Source organism: Chionomys nivalis, chromosome 26 (genome assembly GCF_950005125.1).
Source record: "Chionomys nivalis chromosome 26, mChiNiv1.1, whole genome shotgun sequence".
NCBI classification, from domain to species: domain Eukaryota; kingdom Metazoa; phylum Chordata; class Mammalia; order Rodentia; family Cricetidae; genus Chionomys; species Chionomys nivalis.
This window is the reverse complement of record NC_080111.1, coordinates 32,066,851-32,092,211: the sequence shown is the minus strand read 5'-3', so window position 1 is coordinate 32,092,211 and position 25,361 is coordinate 32,066,851. Positions and strand designations below refer to the sequence as shown.

Sequence of the window (25,361 nt, the reverse complement as noted above, 5' to 3'; positions counted from 1 at the left end):
CTCGCTGCCTGGACAGTCACCCAAGTTATTCTGTACTGTTGGGGCATCCATCTTCAGCCTACAGGCCCATAGTATCCAGCAGACATTTCCATGAAACAGGAAATTTCAAAGACAGTTCAGTCACTTTATTCTGTATCTTGTAGAATGCCTCACAGACTCTTTCATAAATCAGGAACCCCCAAAAATTATATCACCTTTTGGCAAGTTCAGCAGTCATCTCTCTGTGGGTACTTCATGTCCAGTTTATGCAACAGTCCAGGCAAGAGCAGTTTCTTGCCCAAATGGCTAACCAACTCCATAAGAAGCCTCTTCAATGCCCATCTTCCTTAGAAAATAGTTTGGTACTGCCAGGAACAGACGTGTCACATTGTCATGAAAAGTTATGTTATTAAAACATTTTAAATGCCATATTCTGTAGTCTTTGAAAGATATGAAGAATGCCTATCCATCTGAAACATATCTATGCATATCTATAAAATCTAACTAACATGACTACAAATTTGACTATTATAGATGATTGTCTATTGACCTATATTCCTTAATTATACATTACATTTTTATTTTTATTTATTTATTTATTTATTTTTGTTTTTCGAGACAGGGTTTCTTTGTGGCTTTGGAGCCTGTCCTGGAACTAGCTCTTGTAGACCAGGCTGGTCTCGAACTCATGTGCTGGGATTAAAGGCGTGCGCCACCACCACCTGGCTACATTACATTTTTAAATGAACTACACAATCACAATACCTTAATAAAGAGCAGAAATATACATATAACAATATTGACCTTAAATTTGTAACAATAAACCAAGATCCATACCAATGCAAATGTCCCAGTAGGTGGGTAATCATAAGCAAGTCTTCCTACAGCACAGAGATTCAATAATTGCACATTTAGCTTCTGGGTCTGCTATGCCTACTTGTACAGCCTTACTTAATATTTGTAAAAAGTCACTAAAGCGTTCTCTGACCCTAATTAACCCTGATATATGATTCGATTTTCTTTCTTAATTCTTAAATCCTGTCCTAAGCATTTAAAGCCGCTGTACTACAAAGGGACAAGGTGTGTTTGTCATAAAAAGCCAAGTCCTGAGAATTGGAGTAATGGCCCTCGCCAAGAATTTGATCTTGGGATGTCTCAAATCATTTTGCTCTTCTCTGTTTTCTAAAATTTTTGACTTTTCTCACAAATAGCATTTCCATAGCAGCTAGGGTCCATTTTCTAGGACCACTGACATTAATTGAAGCCAATCATGTGAGGTTGCTTTATTGTTTGAGGCCCATGTTTTCACCATTTCCATGACAAATAGTAAGTGCAGGCCATAAGACACTATTGCTTGCTTAATTTCTTTTAAATCGCTCATACTTATAGGTTGCCATGCATATTCTTTCACTACCATAGGATATTTTGTGCCAGATGACTTCTCAAATAAATTACCTAATAGGCATATAAAATTCTGTGTAAGTCATCCTGGAGTCTGGCACATACTGGTGAGGTTAAATCTTGTCCTGGTACCTTTTGTCCCGGCTCATCAGTTTTGACAATTTCCTCAATCTTTTCAACTATTTTTACCACTGCCTTTTGTAAAGTCTGACTCTCCTGTCTAGTGTTCCATTCTGTTGATTATTTCAAGGTATAAATTCTGTCTAGTAAAGATAACATCTCACCCTTGGACATAACTTTGATGGCATGTACATTACTTTCCTGGAAAGATACATTATCTATTCACCTATTATAACTTTTCAACAGATTTGGATTATTAAATTCAGTAGCACAAATTCTTTGAGATAATGTCTTAGCACCCTTCAACATTGATTAGATTTTGTCTGTCAAATGAATGTTATTCATAATCTTATTTTTTTCAACTATCTCTTCAATATTAGTCTATAAAGACTATATCATTTCTAAAAGTGCCTCATTCTTGGCTCTGTTATCAAACCATTTTCTTAACAATATAATATGAAAAACAAAACTAAGTTTCAAAAATCAAATAAATGGGTGTATAAGGAAAATCACAAAAGCCTTGCAGAATACCATCTATAGGCCGGGCGGTGGTGGCGCACGCCTTTAATCCCAGCACTTGGGAGGCAGAGGCAGGTGGATCTCTGTGAGTTCGAGACCAGCCTGGTCTACAAGAGCTAGTTCCAGGACAGGCTCCAAAGCTACAGAGAAACCTTGTCTCAAAAAACCAAAAAAAGAAAAAAAAAAAAAAAGAATACCATCTATAGCATAAGCAAAATGGTTATTAAATTCCTGAATGGTAATATTATCAGTAATCATGCAATTTTACAATCTTACCTGTTGTAAAGCAATTACAGTGAATTGGAGTTGGTATAATATACTTTATTGGCCAGGAGGTGTTGCAGTTGCAGCTACATTTCAGAGAGATGTGAAGGACAAGCTCCCATCATCTTCTCCAGGATTGTTCTCTCTGGTTCCATTCACTGTTACCTACCTAGATATGTTTTGTTTAGAAAATTAAGAGAAGTTATAAAGGACAATCAAAGCAATTCTGAGAGTTGGTGGTCAGAATAAGAAGGAAGCCCAAAGCTTTTCACCGGTCATGAGTCACGAACTGTGAGCGTTGCACTGGCAGACGAAATGCCACAGGGCTGGAGAAGCAGCCAATTGGGCATATAAGGTACCTTTTGCAGTGGCAGATGGGCTGCATGTAGGTAAGAAAATGTGCCTGGGTTGGTGAACTGGGAGGTTTCTGGTAAATGTGCACTTTTTCTCATGTGGGGCACCATATGATGCAGAACATGTCAAATGGGGGAAACGAGCCAAATAATCTCAAGCTAACTCTGAATACAGTATACTGTTGTTTTTCTTTACTAAAAAGGAAAACTTGCATTTCCCTTATCGCTAAGGAGGTTGAGCATGACCTTAGGTGTCTTTTGGCCATTTGAATTTCTTCTGTTGAGAATTCTCTGTTCAGATCAGTGCCCCATTTTTTTATTGGGTTCATTAGCATTTTAAAGTTTAGTTTCTTGAGTTCTTTATATATTTTGGTGATCAGACCTTTGTCTGTTGCAGGGTTGGTGAAGATCTTCTCCCAGTCAGTGGGTTGCCTTTTTGTCTTAGTGACAGTGTCCTTTGCTTTACAGAAGCTACTCAGTTTCAGGAGGTCCCATTTATTCAATGTTGCCCTTAATGTCTGTGCTGCTGGGGATAAACGTAGGAAGTGATCTCCTGTACCCATATGTTGTAGAGTACTTCCAACTTTTTCTTCTATCAGGTTCAGTGTGTTCAGACTAATATTGAGGTCTTTAATCCATTTGGACTTGAGTTTTGTGCATGGTGATAGATATGGATCTATTTTCATTCTTCTACACGGAAAAAAAAAAAAAAAAAAAAAAAAAAAAAGGAAAACTTATGGGACAGGAACAAGGGTCCTGCATCAATGTGTGGAGCATGGGAAGAAGCAGGCGGGTGGGTGGGACCATGCCTTTTTTGGTTCCCCAAAGCCACGCCTCAACCTGGTCCAGCTTTTCAAAGCCCATTGACTGGGGGAGATTCCCCATTAGGGAAACATTGTGGGATAATTCTCTTGTATACTCTAAGGATTTGTCATTCATGTTGGTTTAACGAAATGCTGATTGGCCAGTATCCAGGCATGTAATATATGCAGGGGGACCAGATTAGAAGAATTCTGGGAAGAGGAAAGGCAGAGACCCAGTCACCAACAAGATGCAGAAAAAGCAAGATGAGAGTGCCTTACTAAAAATAGTACCAAGTCATGTGGTTAAATACAGAAAACAATTATGGGTTAATTTAAGTTGTAAGAACTAGCAAATAATAAGCCTGAACTAATATGCCAAATATTTTATAGTTAATATAAGCCTCCTGTACTTTTTTTTTTGGACTGAATGGCTGCAGGACAAGGCTGAACAGAAATGTCTGCTTACACAAACTGTTTAGGATAATGGAGAAATGCAGATTAGTTGTTTGTCATCTAAAAATTAAATTTGTGGCTGTGTTAGATATGTTTTTATTGTCTGACATATATTTAGATAGATGGTCTTCAAACACTTCAGAGATCTACAAATATGGCATTTGCGATATTTTAATAACATAGACTTTACATTTAAAACATACTCCGTTCATTCCAAGGAAACAGGATTATTGGAACAATAGGCAGATCTGGGAACAAGCAACTGAATTAAGTCAGTGAGGAACAGCAGTCAGGCACTAAAGTGTTAAAAGTACCCAATTTGAAACCCAATGTACTCCACCACCCTGGTGAGTGTGGGTGATACCCACTGACTTTAAAACCCTTGGTCCTTCAAAATCCACTTGGTATGCTTTCCTCATTGCTGCCACTGGGCACACCCTACAGTTTGTTTACTGTCATCACCTTGAGCACATCATGATCTTGTAGTTCAACTGGGTTCACATCCAATTTATAGCCAAGCTGTGAAGCATAAGCTTCAGGTTTTCAGCCAACTTTTGGACCTAACATGGTTTAATCCATGGTGCCAAAAGTTGTGTCCAATCTTTCCCCACCTGCCGTTTCCACTCTCTTCCCATACTTTCTCATCTGAGTCCCACTTCTGAAACAGATGATCCAGTCCTACAAGGGATTTGAGAAACATACAGTCAAACATGTCTTGTCTGTCATTCCTGTGAAAAGTCTTTCATTTCATTTGTAAAAAAAGAAAAAAAAATTCACATAATCTCATGCCATCCAACACAAGGAAACATGACCATCTCCCTTTATCAAGAAAAGATCCAAGCAAAATCATCTTTGCATTTTTTTGGCTCCACTTAAATTTCATGTTTTATTTCTTACAACCCCAGTAACAGCACAGAGGCCCCATCATGTCCATCCCAAACTGGTTTCTAGTAGGCTGAGATAAAAGAGAGGAGCTTCATTAATGTTAGTGACACTAAGAGTTCCCAAATGTTTGGCACATATGTGCCTCCAAAAAGATGGAAGTCAAGAATGCACTGGCCCCAACTGCACTTAGTCTGACTTTCCAACACTCCCTGCACCTTTGAAACAGTCTGGGAGTGGGAAGTGTGAGGTAGTGAAGCTGAAATTGCCTCCTATTAGCTCACCCTTTCAACAGTAAACAGAGACCAAGAAAGAAACAGTTCCAATATTTCACCACATATATTTCTTCTTGTGCAGTCTAAACTGAGAATGCCATGTAAATTGGTCACTGAGAAATGCAGCAATTTAGTTATTCTCTGATCAAAATAATAAGCCAGTATGATCTCCCCTCTACTAACTTTTAAAGGTTTACAGCAGTTAAAGTATTTTTGCTTCTATGTATGAAGGTCAGAAAATCATTTTTTTTTCATAAAATACAAGAGCAACCAATTTTACCATCAAGTAAAAGTAAACACTGGGGTCCTTTAAGTGTAGGGTTGGGTCTGGTTTTGGTTTGCTTTTCTTTTCAGTATTCAGTGCCCATGGATTAAGTTCTGGAAATGTTCCAGTTGTGAGGCAAGGATCTGCTTGCATTCCACCATGGGAATGCTCATTTGATTTGATGCTGGTGGGTGAGGCACATTTTGTTGGACCCCTGTCAACTACCTAGTAGTCATCTAGGTCAAAAAATTCATTTTCTCCTCCTTAGTATTCCATTCCTACTCACTACTGCAAAATATCTCCAATTCCACCAAATATTTTCACAAACTATGATCCTTCTTTTGACTAATTTGTAACAATTTATAATGTGGTTCCAAATTTTTTTTTTATCTTTGTTAGAAACCATTTCAAAAGGAGAATGCTCTCAATTAATTCATGTTACCATCCAGTCTCTTTGTCTGTGAAGTGAGATTTATCCTCCTTTTGTTCTGGAGTTAAATAGAAATTTTCTCCTCTTCTATGCCTTGGCAATGAAGAATGTATCTCATTATATCCAGATTTTCATAGACTATTAGAATCTTTATATTTCCTGTTTCCAAATCCCTCAGTGTATCTTCAACTCCAAAACAGTACTTGTCTATGTCCTGGCTCATTTTATTGAAGTATTGCCCTATTAATTTCTTCTCTTGTATGAACTTCATGTTGGAGAGCACTTCAGTAGATATCAATGGCTTGGTTGAATTTATTCTCACCACCATAGGATATATCAACTAATTTTAAAACGTTTGATTGCAACCTTTGACCAAACCTGTCAGACTGACTTAGTTCCACTTTAAAGTCAGCTGGTCCAGTTAAAACCAGACCACACACTCACTTTGTCTCCAGAAATAAACAACTACACAGCAGTCTCTGCTGCTTTCCCAACATAGTTATGCCACTTTTTCCATTTTTTTTTTTTTTTTTGGTTTTTTGAGACAGGGTTTCTCTGTGGTTTTCGAGTCTGTCCTGGAACTAGCTCTTGTAGACCAGGCTAGTCTCGAACTCACAGAGATCCGCCTGTCTCTGCCTCCCGAGTGCTGGGATTAAAGGCGTGCGCCACCACCGCCCGGCCCACTTTTCCATTCTTAAAGGGGCAAAACGCAAGGCTGATTGACCTCCTCTGCAGTGTTTCTTTGGGAGATCCACAGTGAATTTGTGCAGGACTTCTCTGATGCTTACTTGGAGCATACCAAAAAGAGCACTACTGCCACCTATTACAATTAAACCAAGTTTGCTGTCATCTGAAAGCAATGCTGTGAGAGCCTCTGTATGAAACTTGTTGTCATACAGATACAATGCTGTATTAATTGGTTTGAAAGGTTCAAAGTCAACGTTTACTTTCTTTTCCTATACTTCTTCTGTTACCATTGCTCCACAGTAACAACCCAGACCATTTGGAAAGCTTTGTTATAAAGTTTGAGTTTCTGTTTCACAGATATGATGGCACCCAGGATAAGAAGGAGGTTTGCCCATGAGTTAATGGTAGATGTAGTTCCAAACTCATCTGATGACATTTCGCCACTCATGAAATTTGGTCTTTGGGAGGAATGATCAGTGATACCATACTCGTGCCATTGCTAAGGGCCCAGTTCTGAGCGGTAGTGGCTGCTTCTCCCCAGCAGTGGCGGCTGTGATGTAGGACATCAGCTCCCTCTCTCCAGGCAGCTGCATGTGTTGCAGTCCACTCACATGGGGCCTCTGAGTTAATATAATTCTTGCTTGACAATTGTTCTTATTGTATATAGTTTTACTTTGCTAAAGTTAAAATATTCCCTTTTTATTTAAACAATACCTGATAATTGTTCTTACTCTTTATGGTATTACCGTGTTAAGAGTTGAAACCTCTCATTTTTATTTAGACAAAAATGGGGAAATGTGGGAGATTTGTTGGCACTGATGCTCTGAGACGGACAATAAAGCTAAACCTTGAACCAGAGGATTGAAACTGGTTTGAAAGGTTCGAAATCAATGTTGAACCAGAGGATAGAGTCAGTGTTTAGATGATCAGAATTAGTCATAAATATGTTGGAGGACCCAGGGAGCCAAACGATGAACAGGCAAAAGTAGGGAAGGATTGAGAGATTTGCCAGATTTTTGATTTGCAAAACATGAAAAGTAGGGTCAGCCAGTAATTTTTCTACTGCTCTTTGTATTTATCAGATTTTATCCCAATTTCTGATTCCTGAGGTTTTTATTGTTTTATTTCTTCACTCTCCTTTCCTCCCTGTCCCTTATTCCTCTCTCATAATCACCACTCTCCCAATTTGACTCTTGATTTTTTATCAATAATAGAATAATTTAGATAAATACATCAATGGACCACCAAGATATGTTGGCCATAACATGATCCCATTAATTCTAGTTGCATACCAGAATGATTATCAGTCTATGAATTTTGGCTCATTGAAATTTACTCTGTGTGTTAAGCAAGTACTTGCCTTTAAGTGACTTATGTATCTAAAAAACTTACTACTTCAATTCTTTTTGAACAAATAACATATATCGATAAGATGATTTTTAACTCTGAGGCTTTTTTAATATATAGGAAATATTTTATTACTTGTTACATCATGGAGATACTTCCAAATTCGTATCACTCTAATTAATTAAAAATTCTAACACTGTGGAACACATGTGTTATCACAATTGGATTATGTCCTAATAATATTAATGTTTGCTGAACATTCACAAAACATGTCCATTATGCTTGCTCAATTCTAGTTTACTTAGCTATAAAATACAGTAAATCCAAATTTGTCTCACTCTCAATCCTTTTCAGTCAATTGAAGTGCAATGCTTATATATTCCTTAACCTACAAGTCATTCCACAAATTCTGAGCAAGAACTTCCTGTGTATCAAACTTTTATCCCACCCAGTACTACGGGTACATTGGAAAACAAGAATAACCTGTATCCTCTCCTCATGGAAAACTGGTTAATGAGTTTAGTAAATTTGCTTCTTCTCCCTCCCCAAGGCTTCAGAAATGTTAGAAAAATAATACTCAAAAGTCTTACATATTTAGAATCAGAAAGACGTCTCAGAAATCAAATAGTTAAACCACTTAATAAATATAGCTGTTGAGACTTATGGACATGAATGTGTTGGAAAACATCAGATGAATGATTAGCAAAGGTAAGTAGAAGTAGATCACCAAAATCTTCACTGTTTATGACAGCTGTGTGAAAAACCCATTGTACAATCAAGTTCTTTATGTAACTAAATCATACAAAAGTTCATAGGATTATATGAATTTACTCCTTAGATGACTTCTTTGAAAAATATGAAGAAGATCTGATCATCTTGATGTATGAAACTACACTCCTGTCTTCTCCTTTCAGTCTGGAAGATCCCAGACTCATGCTAATGGCATCTACAGATGATCAAGCTTGATTGAGGTATTAATGGAGATGATCCTACTGTGGATGATACCAGTGCTGCTGTAACTGAAGAAATGCCACTCCTGAAAGGAGATAATGACACATCATGTATGGAAGAAGTAGACTAAGCTTCACCAGAACTATATGTTTGATGCTTACATTTATTCCTTCTGATAATATATTTCCCAGGAATTTTGTTTATTTTTGTTAACAATTAAAACATCTATGTAGCATGAAAACTAAGGGAAAGATAAAATTTCTACTTGTGTGATACTGTGATACTATAGGTTTGATTTAATAAGTAGGTAGAATGTTTGTTGTAAGACATATGTAACCTATTAACTTTGTGGTCTGAAGTGTTTAGCTGTCAAGTTGGATTCCTTATTAGATCAAATATTTTGTCACTTGGAAGTGTTCTGAGATACAGTTTCATGTTTAAAAGGAAAAAAACATTAAGACGGTTTAAGTTTCATCTAAAAATTTTTCAACCCCTATAGTTAATTTCACATGTACTAGTCTTAGAAGTAAGTGCACAAACTATAACAATAGGAATTCCTCATGTAGCTTGTTTTCCAAAGTACCAAGAACAAAATCCTAAGCTTCCTTAGGTCTTGTAAGAGAAAAAAATGTGAGGAAGGCAAACCACCAAAAATTGCTTATTGAAATCTTATTGGCTTCTCATGAGCATACTTCTTCAGTCTGTTTCTCTTGAGTGTTGTTATCAATACTACTTCTGAGAATATTTCCCCCTCAAGCCCTGGGACAGTTGTTTCATAGGCTCTTTCCTTGAGAGCAGCTTTACTGTGAACTGGATACTTTCCTATACTTGAGTCTAGAATTAAAATGAGATTTTTAAAGACCTTTTCCCTTTGAACATATTAAAAAATACAAGTGTGGATTCCCCTTCTTTAGTGTAACTTCTATAGTATTGAAGAGTTTCTACAGCATTCTTATGCCCTGAAAGGCTCAGAGCACATGTTGGAAGATTTGGAAACTATGGTTCTGACCCAGACATGTCTGTGAAGTTTGCAGCTCTCCAGAGAATGACTATCTGTACCAATTTACCTTCAAGTGAAGAACATATACAAATAGTTTTAACACATTTATTACTTTAATACTACACAGTTTTAGTTCAAAACACCTATCCACCAAAATACTACAGAGGTCCATGATGGAGGAAGGTCATTGGTTAATTAATAAAGAAACTGCTTGTCCCTCATAGGTTAGAACGTAGGTGGGTGGGTAAACAGAACAGAATGCTGGGAGGAAGAGGAAGTAAGCTCAGATGCAGGGCAGCTCCTCTCAGAGCCAGACACGATGAAGCAAGCCACCAGGTCAGACATGCTGAATCTTTCCCGGTAAGACTGGTGCTACACAGATTATTAGAGATGGGTTGATCGGGATATGAGAATTAGCCAGTAAGGGCTAGAGCTAATGGGCCAAGCAGTGTTTAAAAGAATACAGTTTGTGTGTTGTTATTTCGGAGCATAAGCTAGCCAGGCTGGGAGCTGGGTGGCAGGAACGCAGCCCGCAGCTCCCTTCAACAGGTCCATTACTCTGGTAAACAGTGATGTGATTCAAGCATATATCTAGTTTTTGAGTATATCTTGATTTGTACTTCTTCAATCCCTCATTCTGTATACTGATATGTGGTTTGTTTGGCCAACAAAATATAACTGAAGTTACTGCAAAACTTAAGACCAGTAACTAGCAGATATAATATTTAACGAACCAAATAAACTCCACAGAATAGAGATACAGTTAATCCATTCATTAAAAGTTAAAATACGTACAAAACTGTATTGTATTTTGGTTCTTGTGGGACTCCTAATCAAAGAAATAGTTGTTGTCTCTGATTTTTTTTTTTTGCCTGCTTTTGGGATCCTTTTCATCCTCCTCAGTTACCTAGTTCATCCTTAATATGAGGTGAATTATGTAGTCTTATTGCAACTTAGTATGCCATGTTTAGTTGATATCCCTAGGAGACCTGCTCTTTTCTGAAGGGAAAGAAGGAGTGGATCTAGGGGAGAGGAGAAGTAGGGTAGAGGGCCTGGGAAAAAGGGAGAAATGGGAAACTGTGTTCTGGATGTAATATATGAGAGAATAATTAAAAATTAAAAATAATAAAATTAAAGAATCAGTAATTTATAAAAACACTAAAGTGGAAGCCATCATACACATACAGAGGACCTGGTATAGACCCATACAAGCACTGTGGATTCTGCCTCAGTCTCTCTGAGTTCTTATGAGTTTTGATCATGTTTCAGGGGGTCTTTTTCTACTGGTATCCTCTAGTACCTCTTGCTTTTATATGCTTTCTGCCTCCTCTTCTACATGATTTACTAAGCTCTTATGGGAAGAATTTGATGAAGACATCTTGCATGTCTACAGTATGTGCATGTTTTCACTGGCCCAGAGACTTCACCAACTCTACCTTCTGCCAGATATGGAATCATTTTGTCTACACTCATGCAAAAAGCTCTGTATCTATAAAGATACTCTAATTTACTCAAGCTTTGTCTCCTTTCATATTTGTTCTCTATTTTAGTTTAAACTCAATATATAAATAATAGGATTGTATATATTATGTGGTGCTATGCAATGATGTTTTATAATGTTTATACATCTGTCTCCTCAAACATTTATATTTATTTATAGGGAACAGTCAAACTCACATGTGTAACTTAAAATTATGATTTCCCTAGTTGTTGTTTATGTGGAGAATCAACCCTCTCCTCATCCTCTTCTTCTTCTTCTTCCTCCTTCCTCGTCTTTCTCCCTCTCTTCTTTCACAATTAGTATTCTTTGCTTTGAAATCATTAATTAAGCCTTTATCTACTTTCCCTTTGTGTTGCCAGTCTTTTCCTCACCGAAGAAGGATTTGGATATAAACCTCTTATCTGTTTCATGAATATTAAATATTTTTTTCTTGCTAAAACCAAAGTTGACTTGTGCCCCGTCTTTATCATATTTCTTCCTCATCTTATGGACAGTGTCATATAATAAACAGTGATTCTTAATTGTAGTTGTTATATTTATAAATGAGTTCTAAGCATTTATATAGAGATTTTTCTATTCGTGGCCTGGAAAACAGCTAAGAAAGCATGTGTGATTTCTTGTAGAGGACATGAGTTCCTGGCACCCACACTGGGCACCTCACAGTCCCCCATAACTCCAGCTCAAGGCAATCTGGACTCTGCAGTCGCCTGTACTTATACAAACGATAGTACACATAATTTAAAAAAATAAATCTAAAACCAGAAAAAAATTCATACATGAGATCACATAGGGTCTTTTACTCTCCTTAAAGCCTTTCATTTTTAGCTTTGATTTTTCACATGCAAACTATCTAAATGCATCTCATGATGAATGAAAATAATAATAGTATATCAAGAACACAAATACATATATTCATGAACCCTCTTTTTTACTATGTTAGTGTCTGTATTTATTAACTATATGGGTCATTTTAATATTTTATAAATTATAACTGTGCTATATTAATAAAAATTTACTAGAGCAAGTATTTTCATCCTATCTTACTTTTTAAAGATTCTTGAATGTTCATTGCTTGGAGCTATTCTATACATTATATCTCTGGCTTGTTTTATTCAGTATGTTGTGTTCTTTCCTTACATACATCAACTGACATACTGAACTACTCTTATGTGTACTTGGTACTTATTTTTTGTTTGCTTCTAGTCTGTGTTTCTACACATTCACCTGAATTTAACATTTTCTTATTGCTTATTTCTTTCCTCCTCCCATTCTTCCCTCCAGTCTTCCCATTCTAGATAAATTCCATCATTCGTCTTTCTTTCCTTTGGCATACATGAGAAATGGAAATGTTAAATGTACTTTAGTACTATAAAATATAGGAAATGCAACATCAAGGGATATGTCTTGTATCCTATCACAGGAGAATAACAAGGTGTAAGGGAACAACAGCAAGGGAAGAGCTCCAGATCTGCTTTGTCATCAGGAATCCATCTCCTTGCTAACTAACCCACATTTGGTAAAAGCAGTAATCCACACATGAGGGACCTAGAGTCCCCAACTTTCCACAGTGCTGAGCTTGTATTAAGTTTCCAACACACAAACTTTGGCCATGTATTCAAACCACAGCAATATGTTTTCACTTTAGAAAACTTACATAATTGGTTTCAAATTTGTATTGAATATTCTCACCCATTGCCCCATATTGTTTCTCTGCCCCTCCTCTTTTTTTCCATATCTGCATTTCTAAACATATTAATCACCATCATATAAAAGGCATATCTGCAAATGTCAATATCTGGATCAATTTTCTTCTTTTCTGTTACTTGTCATATTTACTTTTATCTTCAAATGTCTAGAAAATATTTACAAGATCCTTAATATTTGTGCAAATGAGGCAGAATATTTAAGTGGTGTTTTCTACTCAGAAGGCTCTTCACCTCTTAGGCAGGCAAACTGACTTCAATAGACCTATGAATCCGACAACAGCCTGAGATGGGGTAGAGTCAGATTGTAATGTTAGCTAAGTCTATTCTGTTTTTGACTCTGATTCTCCAGGTGGTCATCCACAATCTGAGGTACAGCCCTGAGGTTCATCATCTCCCTCTGATAAATGCAGAAAACTTAGCTCTAGCCATGAGAACTCTGACTTCCTTATTCTCAAAATCTGACAAACACTCTGGGTTGCAAATGCATGATGCTTTACCTAATCTCAGACCACTGTAGAATTCTCATTTTGTTTTTTGGAAATGATTGATGTTGTTTCTCAATGCCAAGAGAGCACCAGAATTCAGAAAATACCCCAAGGGGAACTGTATTCCTTTGAGTGTCCTACAATTTCTGATTGCCCCAGTAGCCAATCATGTCTCTTGTGAATAGCCTCCACTATAACAAGAGCTGCAAATTTTTATTTAATAATAGTTTTGTTTATCTTTCCAAAGCTGTTAATTTTTGGAAGACAGAAATGATCATGATTTTCTGTGTATTTTCAGAATGCCAGATACAAAGCAGAGATTTTTGTTAATGGTATGAAAAATACATGAACATGCATCATAAAAATGTCTCATTTTTATGTTTTGAATTATGATAAATTGGCACAATAAGAATAGCTTATCAACTACTTTTGTTTTGTGGCCATCATAGAAAATTTTGTATGTGCACATGTTAACTTGTCTCATTATTATTCTCCCCTGTTAAATTAAGCCCAGAAATATATCTCAACATTGAAGTATATGCATATTTTGGTAATAACGATATTGAAAATGACTTCTTTAATCATAAATGCAGTATCATTAGGTATTTTTATCAGATTTTATTACTTATTTATTAAAAATATAGTTTCTTCCCTCAAAAACTCTATTTCCAGTTCTTTTTAAGCTATTAAAATTACTAAAAACTTTTCATCTCTTTGAAGCAGGCAGTCATTTTAAACTTTTTTCCAAGACATTTATGCAGGTCAAAACTGAAGACTTGTGTGTGTCCCTACAAAGATCTGGATAGGCTACAATACTAACATCCTCTAATTGCTTGCCCTTTAAAGCACTGGCTACTTTAAGTTATAATGTTATTTCTTCCTGTTAAGAAGAAACATGCAGTGGACCTCACTTAAAAGGTTAATGAAAAAATGATTCTTTCTAATTTGTATAAATGCCAGGCAAGGCCCACGACTGAGCCACAGCATTGAGAGGACCTGTCTTATACAGCACCTCTCAGAGCTCCCCCTTTGCAAGCATTCACTGCATTAGTTGTCCATTTCAACACCTTGCAAGGCTTTACTAAAATATAGACACTGATCAAGTTTGAAAGCATCTCCTGTGAACATTGTCTTCTTTGGATACTTCCAAGGCTGGGGGCCTTTTTTAGTCTAATGTGACACAATAATTCAGTTGAGTTGTCCAGTTAGCTAGTTACTTGCCTAGTGGAATTATTTACTTTTGGATGAACTTAAATAATTAAAATGTTTATTCTATTGTAATTTTTAACTATTGGTTAGCCAGATGCAGTACCAATCGTATTAAACTGATACCATATGCAACATTTCTATTGTTATGGATCCTTTTGAATATACTAACCTAGAATTTTCAGTACACTGGGGGTAGAGTCTGCTTTTTGGTGAACGGTCTGAGTAAAATTCATGATGTCTTCTTGAGGTATTTCTGATTTATCTCGGAATACATTTTGAACCAAATTTGAGTTGTGCATCCACTTAGAGATTATTTGACCAAACCCTTTATATTCTCCTCCCCAAAGATAGAATATCTCAAGAAATATTTTCTTGGTGAGAAGCACGTTATTGGTTGGAAACTCAGAGGCAAAGCTAAAATTTAATGAAAGTCCACTGACCTCTTGCCCCCGACTCCATACTACTGTTCCATGCCATCTCATTTAACAATATTTCAGTGCTGGTTCTTTCCCAACAGCAGAGAAAGATGCTAATAAATGAGCAAATGAGCAAGCTGCTAATACCTGAGTGTTGAGTCATTGTTTATTGGTCAAATTATGTTACCAATTAGGGGTTTGCATTGTGACAAGGAAGTGGTACATATTTCAGACAGAAACTAAAAAATGTATTTCCAATGGCTGTCACTTTTTCATATAATACTTTTATTCTCTGTTATAAACAAGCATACATGCATGCTTCTACCATTTTACAGACCCACATCAATATCTTTATTAAAGAGAATGCCCTTATCCATCCCATATGATCTCTAATCACTACATATGTGAATATGATCCATTTAGCTATCTCCCATTGAAGTTAAAATTCTTTCAAAAGCCATTGTGTCATCATAAACTTGTGTGTTTGACATTAGATATGTGTTTATAATGAATATAATTATAAAAACAGTGAGGGGCCCAAAAACAATACATAACAATATTTAACTTCTGTGTTATCTGACATTTCCATATCCCTTGATCATGCTGGGTTTTAAACTTACAAAGCAGAAAATGTCTAAGTTAATGACTGCTATAAGGAGAGTCAGCATCTTCTGGATGTGGTCCTTGAGAGAATATATCCATGATGCAGCAGGCACACCCATGCTCATACCAGCAGCACTAATTCGACTTGTTGAGTTTAATAAAAGAAAACAAATAATTTTATAAGGAATAGAGGTGGTGGGAAAAGGAGGAGAGAGGAAAAGAAGCAGATAACACACTTGAATAATTCATTATATACATGAATGAAATTCTCAAGTAATAGAAAAATATGTTTAATGACTGTTTAGAGACCATCTGAAGCAGTGTCTTAACTTCATATATCTCAATTAGTTGTTAATTCAAATAGACATTTTTATATAACCCTTACTATAGCAGACATTTTTATGACAGCTAAGCTTGGGTGGCAATCCTGCTTACAAAGTAGCATCATAAGATATCCTGATAACTTTATTATAATTGTACTCACAAAACTCCTTAGGAAGAAAGCAACATGGCTAATCTTGTAAGGGCAGAAAAAGTGAGAAGACTAACATATTTACAGCACACCAATATAATAAGACACATTCATTTTTCACAAAATTCATGAACTTAATAATAAATTTAAAGGTACTGGAAAAATAAGTATATGCAGAAAGAATTAGAAATAAGATGCTTAATTTTCAAATATTAGTCAACCTGAAGAATGAACAAAATATATTTCTCAATAGTGAAAAAGTAAGTGCACATATGGAGAGAACTTACTATGTCTTGTGTCCCAATATTTTACTCTTGATTAAATAATATCTGTAGCATGTATTCAAATAATGTTTTAGACAAAGACTATGGAATAATTAAAGTTCAAAGATAGAGTTCTTATTAAAATAGATCATGGAATTCATAAGGTAGACATGAGACTCAGACATTAGAGATGTAATGGAGAAAACATCACAGCAACCCATGCACAAGATGACAAGTATTAGGTACTATTGGTGTAAGTAGTGTAAAATAAGAAAAGTGGGGAACAGTCTATGTTTACTTCTGGTAATTTTAACTATCAATTTTGTACAGTCTAGAATTACCCGGGACACAAGTCTTAATACAGAATGTTTAGATTTTATTATCTGTAGGTATGTCTGTGAAGGTCTTAAATGTGATGGTAGAAGTGTGATGACCAAGCCCACTGAGTTAGACACCATCCCCTATACAGGAGATCTAGAAATACTTAAGTGGAAAGAGAGCGCTGAGCACAAATGAGAATGAATATATGTTTTTATTTCTCTTTGCTATTGAAAGCAGTGAATATGATGATGCAACTAGCTACATTTAAAGTTCCAATCTTGACTTTCCTGCAATGATAGACTGTAATTTGAAATTGAAAGCCAAATAACTACATTACCCTTCAAAACTGTTGTATAAGGGCATTTTATCACAGCAAGAGAAATGAACCTAAAACAGCATGTGATAATATAGGATTTTCTGTTGTGTTGGAAATACAATATTAGTATAGGAGAGTCATCATTGACTAAATTTAGCCTGAGTATTTGCTTCTGGGTTTAAGAGCAAAGAGGAAGAACAGATGATTGGGAATATTTAGAGCTTGTTGGAAGCATAAAAATTTCAGTGCAACTAACCTGTCATCTAGGAAGTAATGCTGGTGTATACAGTGACACATATAATAGTAAACTTTTACATTAAACCCTTTCTTCCTCTAATTTCATTATTTTTAGACACAATAAAATCCCCTGAGCTAATCATGCTTTGATGGAGGAGTTAATTTCATTGGTTAAATAAAGAAACTGCCTTAGCCCTTTAATAGGACAGAAAATTAGGTAGGCAGAGTAGACAGAACAGAATGCTGGGAGAAAAAAGCTGAGTCAGTGAGTCGCCATGATTCTCCCACTCCAGACAGACGCAGGTTAAGATCTTTCCTGGTAAGCTAGCTCATGGTGCTACACAAAATATCAGAAATGGGTTAGATCAAAATGTAAGAGCTAGCCAATAAGAGGCTGGAACTAATGGGCCAGACAGTGTTTAAAAGAATACAGTTTCCGTGTAATTATTTTGGGCCATAAGCCATGCGGGCGGCTGGGTGCTAGGAACTTAGTCCGCTGCTCTTATTACAACAGAGGCTTGAACCCACGACCCAAAAACTGCGCCCATGTTCCCAAATATTGTTTATAAATGTTCTTTTACATTTAAAGGGGGAAATTATATAGATATGAATAATTTGCATTGGTATGGATTTTAAGGTCAATTTTGTTATGTGTATATGTATTTCTGCTCTTAAGATATTGTGAATATGTAGTTCATTTAAAAATGTAATGTATAATTAGGAAATATGGTTGTTAATGGATAATCATAAATAATAGTTAAGCTTGTAGTCATGTTAGTTAGATTTTCTGGATATATAGAGATATATTTCAGTTAGATAGACATTCTTCATATCTTTCAAAGACTACAGAATATGGCATTTTAAATATTTTAATAACTTAGGGTTTTTCATGACAATGAGACATGTCTTCTTATGGCAACACCAAGCTATTTCAAGAGGAAGATGAGTATCAAAGAGGCTCCTTAAGGAATTTGATAGCCATTTGGGCAAGAAATTGCTCTTGCCTGAACTGTTGCATAAACTGGACACAGAGAACCCGCAGAAAGAGGACTGCTGAACTTGCCTAAAGGTGAGATGGTTTTTCGGGGTTTCTGACTCATAAAAGAGTCTGCGAGACATTCTGCAGGACACAGCAAAAAGTGACTAAACTGTCTTTGAAATTTTCTGCTTGATGAAAATGTCTGCTGGATACTATGGGCCTAAAGGTTGAAGATGGATGCCCCAACGGTACAGAGGAACTTTGGGTGACTGTCCAGGCAATGAGATGAGATGTCTCAGTCATTTCTAGAGTTTTGGATCTCTTGTTTGCTTAGGTAATATTATATCCTTCTGGAGTCTTTGATGGAGTTAAAGAATGGTTAGTTATAGTTATAGTTTTCCTTAGTTATGATAAAAGATAAAATAGATATAAATATTGTAACTATAATTCTTACTTGATAACTGTTTTGCTATATGTAATCTTACTATGTTAAAATAAAAGCCTTTCTTTTTTGTTTAAACAGAAAAAGGGGAAATGATGGAGGTGGGTCTTGTATTAATCTGTTGCTTTCATTGGTTAATTAATAAAGAAACTGCCTAGGCCCATTTAATAGGCCAACCCTTAGATGGGTGTAGTAAACAGAACAGAATGCTGGGAGAAAGAAGCCAAGTCAATGAGTCGCCATGATTCTCCCACTCCAGACAGACGCAGGTTAAGATCTTTCCTGATAAGCCAGCTCGTGGTACTACACAGAATATTAGAAATGGGTTAGATCAATATGTAAGAGCTACCCAATAAGAGGCTGGAACTAATGGGCCAGGCAGTGATTAAAAGAATACAGTTTCCGTGTAATTATTTCAGGGCATAAGCTAGCCATGCAGGCGGCTGGGTGCCGGGGACACAGCCCTGCCGCTCTTATCACAACAATGCTTATTGGCATAGTTCATTAAATTAATATTTCCTACTTTTATTTCACATTCAGTGATCATGATTTTTTTTCTCTGAAATTGAACTGCAATTAAGCGAATGCCCCTTTCATCATAGTGTGTGTGAATTGCAATACGTTTTACTATACAGGTTTTCCCCTGTCCATGCTGAAAAGTGCACTCATGCTGGTGCTATCCCCTGAAGCTCTTCTAGTGACAACTATCCTCAGGGGAGCACCCCATCTTCCCTAACATGTCTGAAGAACCTGCATAGCATTAAATCTTTCCAGACTTTGATCAACAGAGTTTTATTATAGATTGTTTTTGGAAATAAATTAATCTTTTATCTTCCTTGTCTTTCTATAGTATTGTTAAGCTCATGGTCATTTTCAAGCTACACAGTTTTTCAGTCTCTGCTCTATAGCATTCAAAACAAAGTATTATAATTGCATTTGACTTTTCTCTTCTTCCTGATTTCCATTAAATAATTCCAGGGAGGCCACCAAGCCCTTTAAAGAATATTATTCCTGTGCTGACAGGGTGGTGAAGGATTTTTTTTAAATGATAAATATTACTATGGTTGCCTAGAAACAAAAAATATTCAAAATAATAGGACAACTAGGGGAAACAAATGAAAATACCATCTATGATGGCATTTGATTTAAATGAGAAAATAGCTGAATGATTTTGTGCAGCTTTGACTTGATGTTACAATCTTCCTACTCTTTAAATAGTCTGCAAGTGTCAAGTTACTTGAATATTAATCAGTGAATTACCCTGGTAGTTGCATATATTTGTCAGGACTGGAGTGTATCTCATAAACCCATCTTACTGAACCTTATCTTGATTTAACAAAAGGTCATAGTTTACCTGAATTATATCTTTGATAGCTATTTGTTTGATTTAATATTCACAAGACTGAATTTTTAGTAGCAAATATTAAATGGTATACAAAATCAACAGTTCCTTGGTATGTAAGAGAGAAAGGATTTGAAATATAATAGTAACAACAGTGGTATATACTTTTCCTTGCATCTCTTACTTAGTATTTTGAATTCCAGTGAGTTTGCAATTAGGGCTGGAAGTGAGCAATGAAATAAATGGATAATGAGTCTAGAATAAAAAAGTCTATCACATTGTCTACCATTTAAAGCTGCATTTTGCCTGCTGCATCACTGTGGCTACCATTTGAGTTTTAAATTCTTACTAAAAACCAAAGTTAAGTTTAAAATTTAAATGTCAAAGATGAAACATAGCTGTTAACATCTTCAATCTTAGCTTCTTGCATTTTCAAAAGACCACTCTATACATTTTTCTTCTTTTCACCTTTTTGTGTGTCTCTTATCACTTATCCTCGGTATTTCCAAACCTGTTGCCTCATCCACTGGTTCACTATTTTGTTCTGCAGCCTATTAAAAACTTTTGCAGCTGAAATATCTTCATTATGTATTTCAAAATGGAAAAGGTCACTATGTGAAAAATCAAAAATCCCTGAAGCCTTTGATATAAAAAATTGGGTAGAGCAAATAAAATTTCTGCCAGAGTGTTTTTAAGGCAATGAAAGAGCAAGCCAAGCCAAGAGAATGGGTTTTATTCAAGCACAGAGCAAAAGAATCATATAGCATAATGAGGGACTGTAAAAAATTCTGAATAAAATTTAAATTGGTGACTTGAAGAAAAAATAGATAGCCCATTCATCCACTGCCTCCTTCTAGTGGACTGCCATTCCAAAGCTTAAATGCCATTAACTTGGGTAAATGCTATGATTCTCTGCTACAGCTGTGGACAGGAGTGAAAATGTGAAATGTGCTATATAAGATAGCCTATGGATTAAATTCAGAAATTGTGAAAGAAATTAGCTGAGAATACCTGAATCTCTTCTGTGGAACCATCTACATAAGGCTGATAAGAGATTACATTAGACACTTTATAATAGGTAATGCGAGACGAGACTGTAGCCCCATGCAAAACTTTCACTGAGTTTTCTGGCAAGTCTACCCTAGTGGATATACTTTACAGGTATTCAATTACTATTTTCTGTTCTTACTCAAGATCTATTTTTGGGCTCTATGACTTTCCTCTCCTTTATAACTAAATGTTAGCTGAGTCTCTTCATGACGCAGAGTTGTCATGAATCAGGTCTTTGCTTTCTTCCAAAGTCTCATTTCTCTGGTACACTTTCATTTACAGACCTTTGGACACTGTGCTTGTTGTCCATGTAAATTCCATTAAGTTGGAGTGAAGGTTTCACTAACAATATGGAAAAGACCTATGATGCTTCACAGTTGATAGCAAAGACCTTGCTCTTTAATCACAATGTATCCCCACAAAATATCTTTGCTAACTGGAAGTATAAAATTCTCCTACTCAGTCAGGTATGTTTTTATTCATTAGTGATAGCACTTTGATCATGCAAATAAATGTCTTTGTCTTTTATTGGCCTTTCTTTACTTTCTGACCTTAGTGTCTGGCTTCAGTAGCAAGAAGCATCCAAAGCTGGGCATGAGGTAAGACAGAATATGTTAAATTTTTTCTTTATAAATCTCTATCTCCCTTATCTTATTCATTTTTCTTAACTATAGTTACTGCTTCTCCATTTCCAACCTGTCTTTTATTTAGGTTCTCTTTTCAATATTTAATTACTTCACACAAGTACTTAGATGAATGGGAATCAAATTAAGCATTTCTTACTTATAAAATATTTATGTCATGTTAGATACCACACAGTTCATACCTCAGATACTGCTTAGATTTATTCTACTAAACACTGTTCCTTGTCCTGAAAAAATAAACTAACTATAATATTATGTGATTGACCTGACTTTCAAGGCATTTTTGGGCTCTTTTATTCCATTGTTTATGATCCTGAAACTGTAGACTGTACATAAAGACAAGGACAAAATCTGGCTCATTTCATGCAATATTGAAATTCTCAGGACAGAAAAGGGCTCATACTAAGAACTCAACAAATATTCAATCAAAGAATGAAACATCATAGATTATATGGATAGTAGTGATAGTAGTGGAGGTAAAAAATGTCAGCATTAATGAGTGATATCAAAAGGGGACAGAAGTATGAAAGGAACGCTCTGTAACAAACCTGTCAATCAATTTTTCATAGTGCTCTCTCTAACTGATGTGTGCAAAGACAGGAATGTACAAACCAAAGAAGGACCAACTGTAGAAATTATCTGACCAACATAGCTTAACATAATCATTTGCAGATCTGTTTTCTCATCTAATAAAACAGGACAATTGAACCTATCACACAAAGTTTCTAACTTATTGGTTGAGCATCTCCACTTATGACTCTAGATCTTTGTAGTTATAAAATGGACTTTGATTTTTATTACTTGTTATCTAAAGATTTATTGCCTATAACAATATAAACATTCACATATAAACAGGGCTATAAGCAACTATGAAAAACACACATTGTATAGTTGTCAAAGCCTGGGTTTGAATGATAGAAGAACCACACAAAGAAAGCAAAAGTAATTGTCTTCATAAAAGTGGAAATTAGATTAGTATCATTAATATTATGTATTTGATTGTACAGGTGTTTTATAAAGGATGATAACTAAATGTCAGAATTTGGTACAGGTTGTGGTTGTTCACTTTATGTACAAATATTTTAGGCTTGTTACTTACAGAAATTATCTAATCCATCATGTCACATGGGATTTTTGAAGCTTCAAACTACTAAAAAAAGACCAGAAATTTCATGACCACATTCCAAAAACAATTTTCGTCTATTTAAAAAAGTGAATAAAATATTGATTTTGTCTAGTATGATGAGAGTTTTGAATTACATAACTATTATACAAAGATGACACTGACATCTCCATTCATTATTAATAGAAGTGCTTTTAACAAGAGAAGAATTTAGTTGATAGATGTTCAAGTTCTGACCCGCCCAGCAGGTCCTAAGTTATTCCAGGGTCTTGAAGAGACACTATCTGAAAGATATGGGGGGAGAGAGAAACGGACGCCAAGCAGTATTCCTTGTCAAGGCATCCCGTTTATTGAAGCAAGTTTTATGTCTTATATACTCCTCAGTGAGGAGCTCGGGCAGGGGGGAACTGAGGAAGGGGGAAAGTGGGGGAAGGAAAGGAGGGGCTCAGTGGCTAGACAGCTAAGCGGGGCAGTTGCAAGGTCAGTAGCTAGAGCACCTGCTGTTAGTGATAAGCAGGAAGCCATGAAGACACTCTGTGGTGCTTTCCAGAGCTTGAGTCTCCACGGTCAGCACATAATGTTTTGGCTAACTTTAAATTTTCTTGTCTCAAGATTTTTCCTTCAAGGCCCTGTGAGATGTGAGAAAGGAGAATCCTGAAATGCCTCCTGACAAAATTCTCTGAAAATTTTTACAATCGAATATGGTGGTCTAGTACCTGAACATGTTACAGAAAACTAAAAAAAATGACTAGATACTAGATTTTTAAAAAAGAGTTCAAAATATTTTCTTTTCCTATAAAATTAAAACAAAATCTAAAGATAATAAAGAGAAAGACAGTAGCATAAGTTTCCAAGGTTATAGGGGTAAGACTGTGACCAGATGGGGGGCCAAATGGCCAGTAAAAAATGTGAGACATAAATCTGTTGTTAGCAGACTGGCAAGAGAAGAATTGACATGCTTTCCTTAGAGTGTTTTGTGAAGCAACCTGGTTAGACTTCTGCAACTTTGACCTTGTACATAGCTGTAAAGTTAAAATTTATGATTAATTTACAAAAAGAATTTAGTCTAGTTTGAACTTTTTCTAAGGCTTTTAATTGTATACATTCCTCATGGGACAAATAGATGTAATTATGAAGCATGTATTGATTATATCAAAATTATACAGCTAAATGAAAATTCATCTTCCTGACCATACATGGATATATGTGACTGAGATATAATAAGACTGAGATGTAATCAAAGGATTACTTATGTGATGTGGGAGGTCCTTTTGTATATATGTTGCTTTTATTGATTAATGAATAAAGAAACTGTTTGGGTCTATGAAAGGACAGAGCAAAGCTAGGTGGGAAAAATAAACTGAATGCTGGGAGAAAAGAAGGCAGAGTCAGAGAGACCATGTAGCTGCCAAAGGAGACAGATACCAGAACTTTACCAGGTAAGCTACAGCTTTGTGACAAAAGACAGAATAATACAAATTGGTTAATTTAGAATGTAAGAGTTAATAAGAAGCCTAAGACTTGGCTAATAAGCCAATCAGTGTTCTAAATAATACAGTTTCTGTGTGATTATTTCAGGCCTGGGCATCTGGGAATGAACAAACAGTCTCTGGCTACACATGCACATCATACATTACAATTCAGGTACTGGGGAGACACAAAACTGCTTTACCAAAAGCAAGCAACAGTTTCCAGAGTTGACGGTCATGCAGACCTTGCCTAGACAGGATTAACATCCATCAGAGTCACCCTCTGGTAGGTTGACATCTAAATTATCAACTGTCACATGCTGTATGTTTCCAAAGCCTCAGACACAATAATCCCTCTGTCATTTCAAATACTCATAGAAAACCAGAAAGTAAAATATTTACTATATGACATCTTATATCTTGGGTAAACATATGAACATGACAACTGTCTTTCTATCCCTTGAAAAATTATTCCAAATCCATCTCTCCTTTTGTCTCCCCTATCTTCCTTCCCCTATTGTCCTCTTTCTCTCTTTCCAGTTAATAATCATCTGCCACCTGTAAACTCTGCACCCAGGAAAACTGGAAACTTTACATTTGAAGACCTAAAATCCAGAAGCCCTAAGTCCCAGACTCAAGACAATAGAACAATTGTCCCAACTCAAGTTGTCAGAAAGACAGGCTTTGACAATTTAATTCCCAGTTGTGGTCTAAACTTACATTATCTGCTGTTTAATAGCTCACAGCATGTATATTCTAATATGTGTCATATTTTATTTTGAAATATTATTTGATTGGAATGTATTAGTTTGTGGTAGCACAAAGACTTATACTATTAATCATAAGAATTTTTTTAAAGTTATATTTTTTGAAGGAATGCATGTCTCTAGATAGATATTTATGTGTATAGGTGTTTTGTCTGCATGTATGCATGTGTACCATGTGTGACTTGTTCTTGTAGATATCAGAGGAGGGCATTAGATCCCTTAGAGCTGGAATTCCTGATGGTTGTTGGCTATCATGTGGATGCTAGGAACTAAATTATGACATTCAG

General features: G+C 35.9%; 1 pseudogene; it reads right to left on the bottom strand.

Annotated features, from left to right (window-relative positions):
* Nucleotides 1–5,539: 5,539 nt before the first annotated feature.
* LOC130867095 (eukaryotic peptide chain release factor subunit 1-like) lies at nucleotides 5,540–6,926 on the bottom strand (annotated as a pseudogene).
* Nucleotides 6,927–25,361: the final 18,435 nt, after the last annotated feature.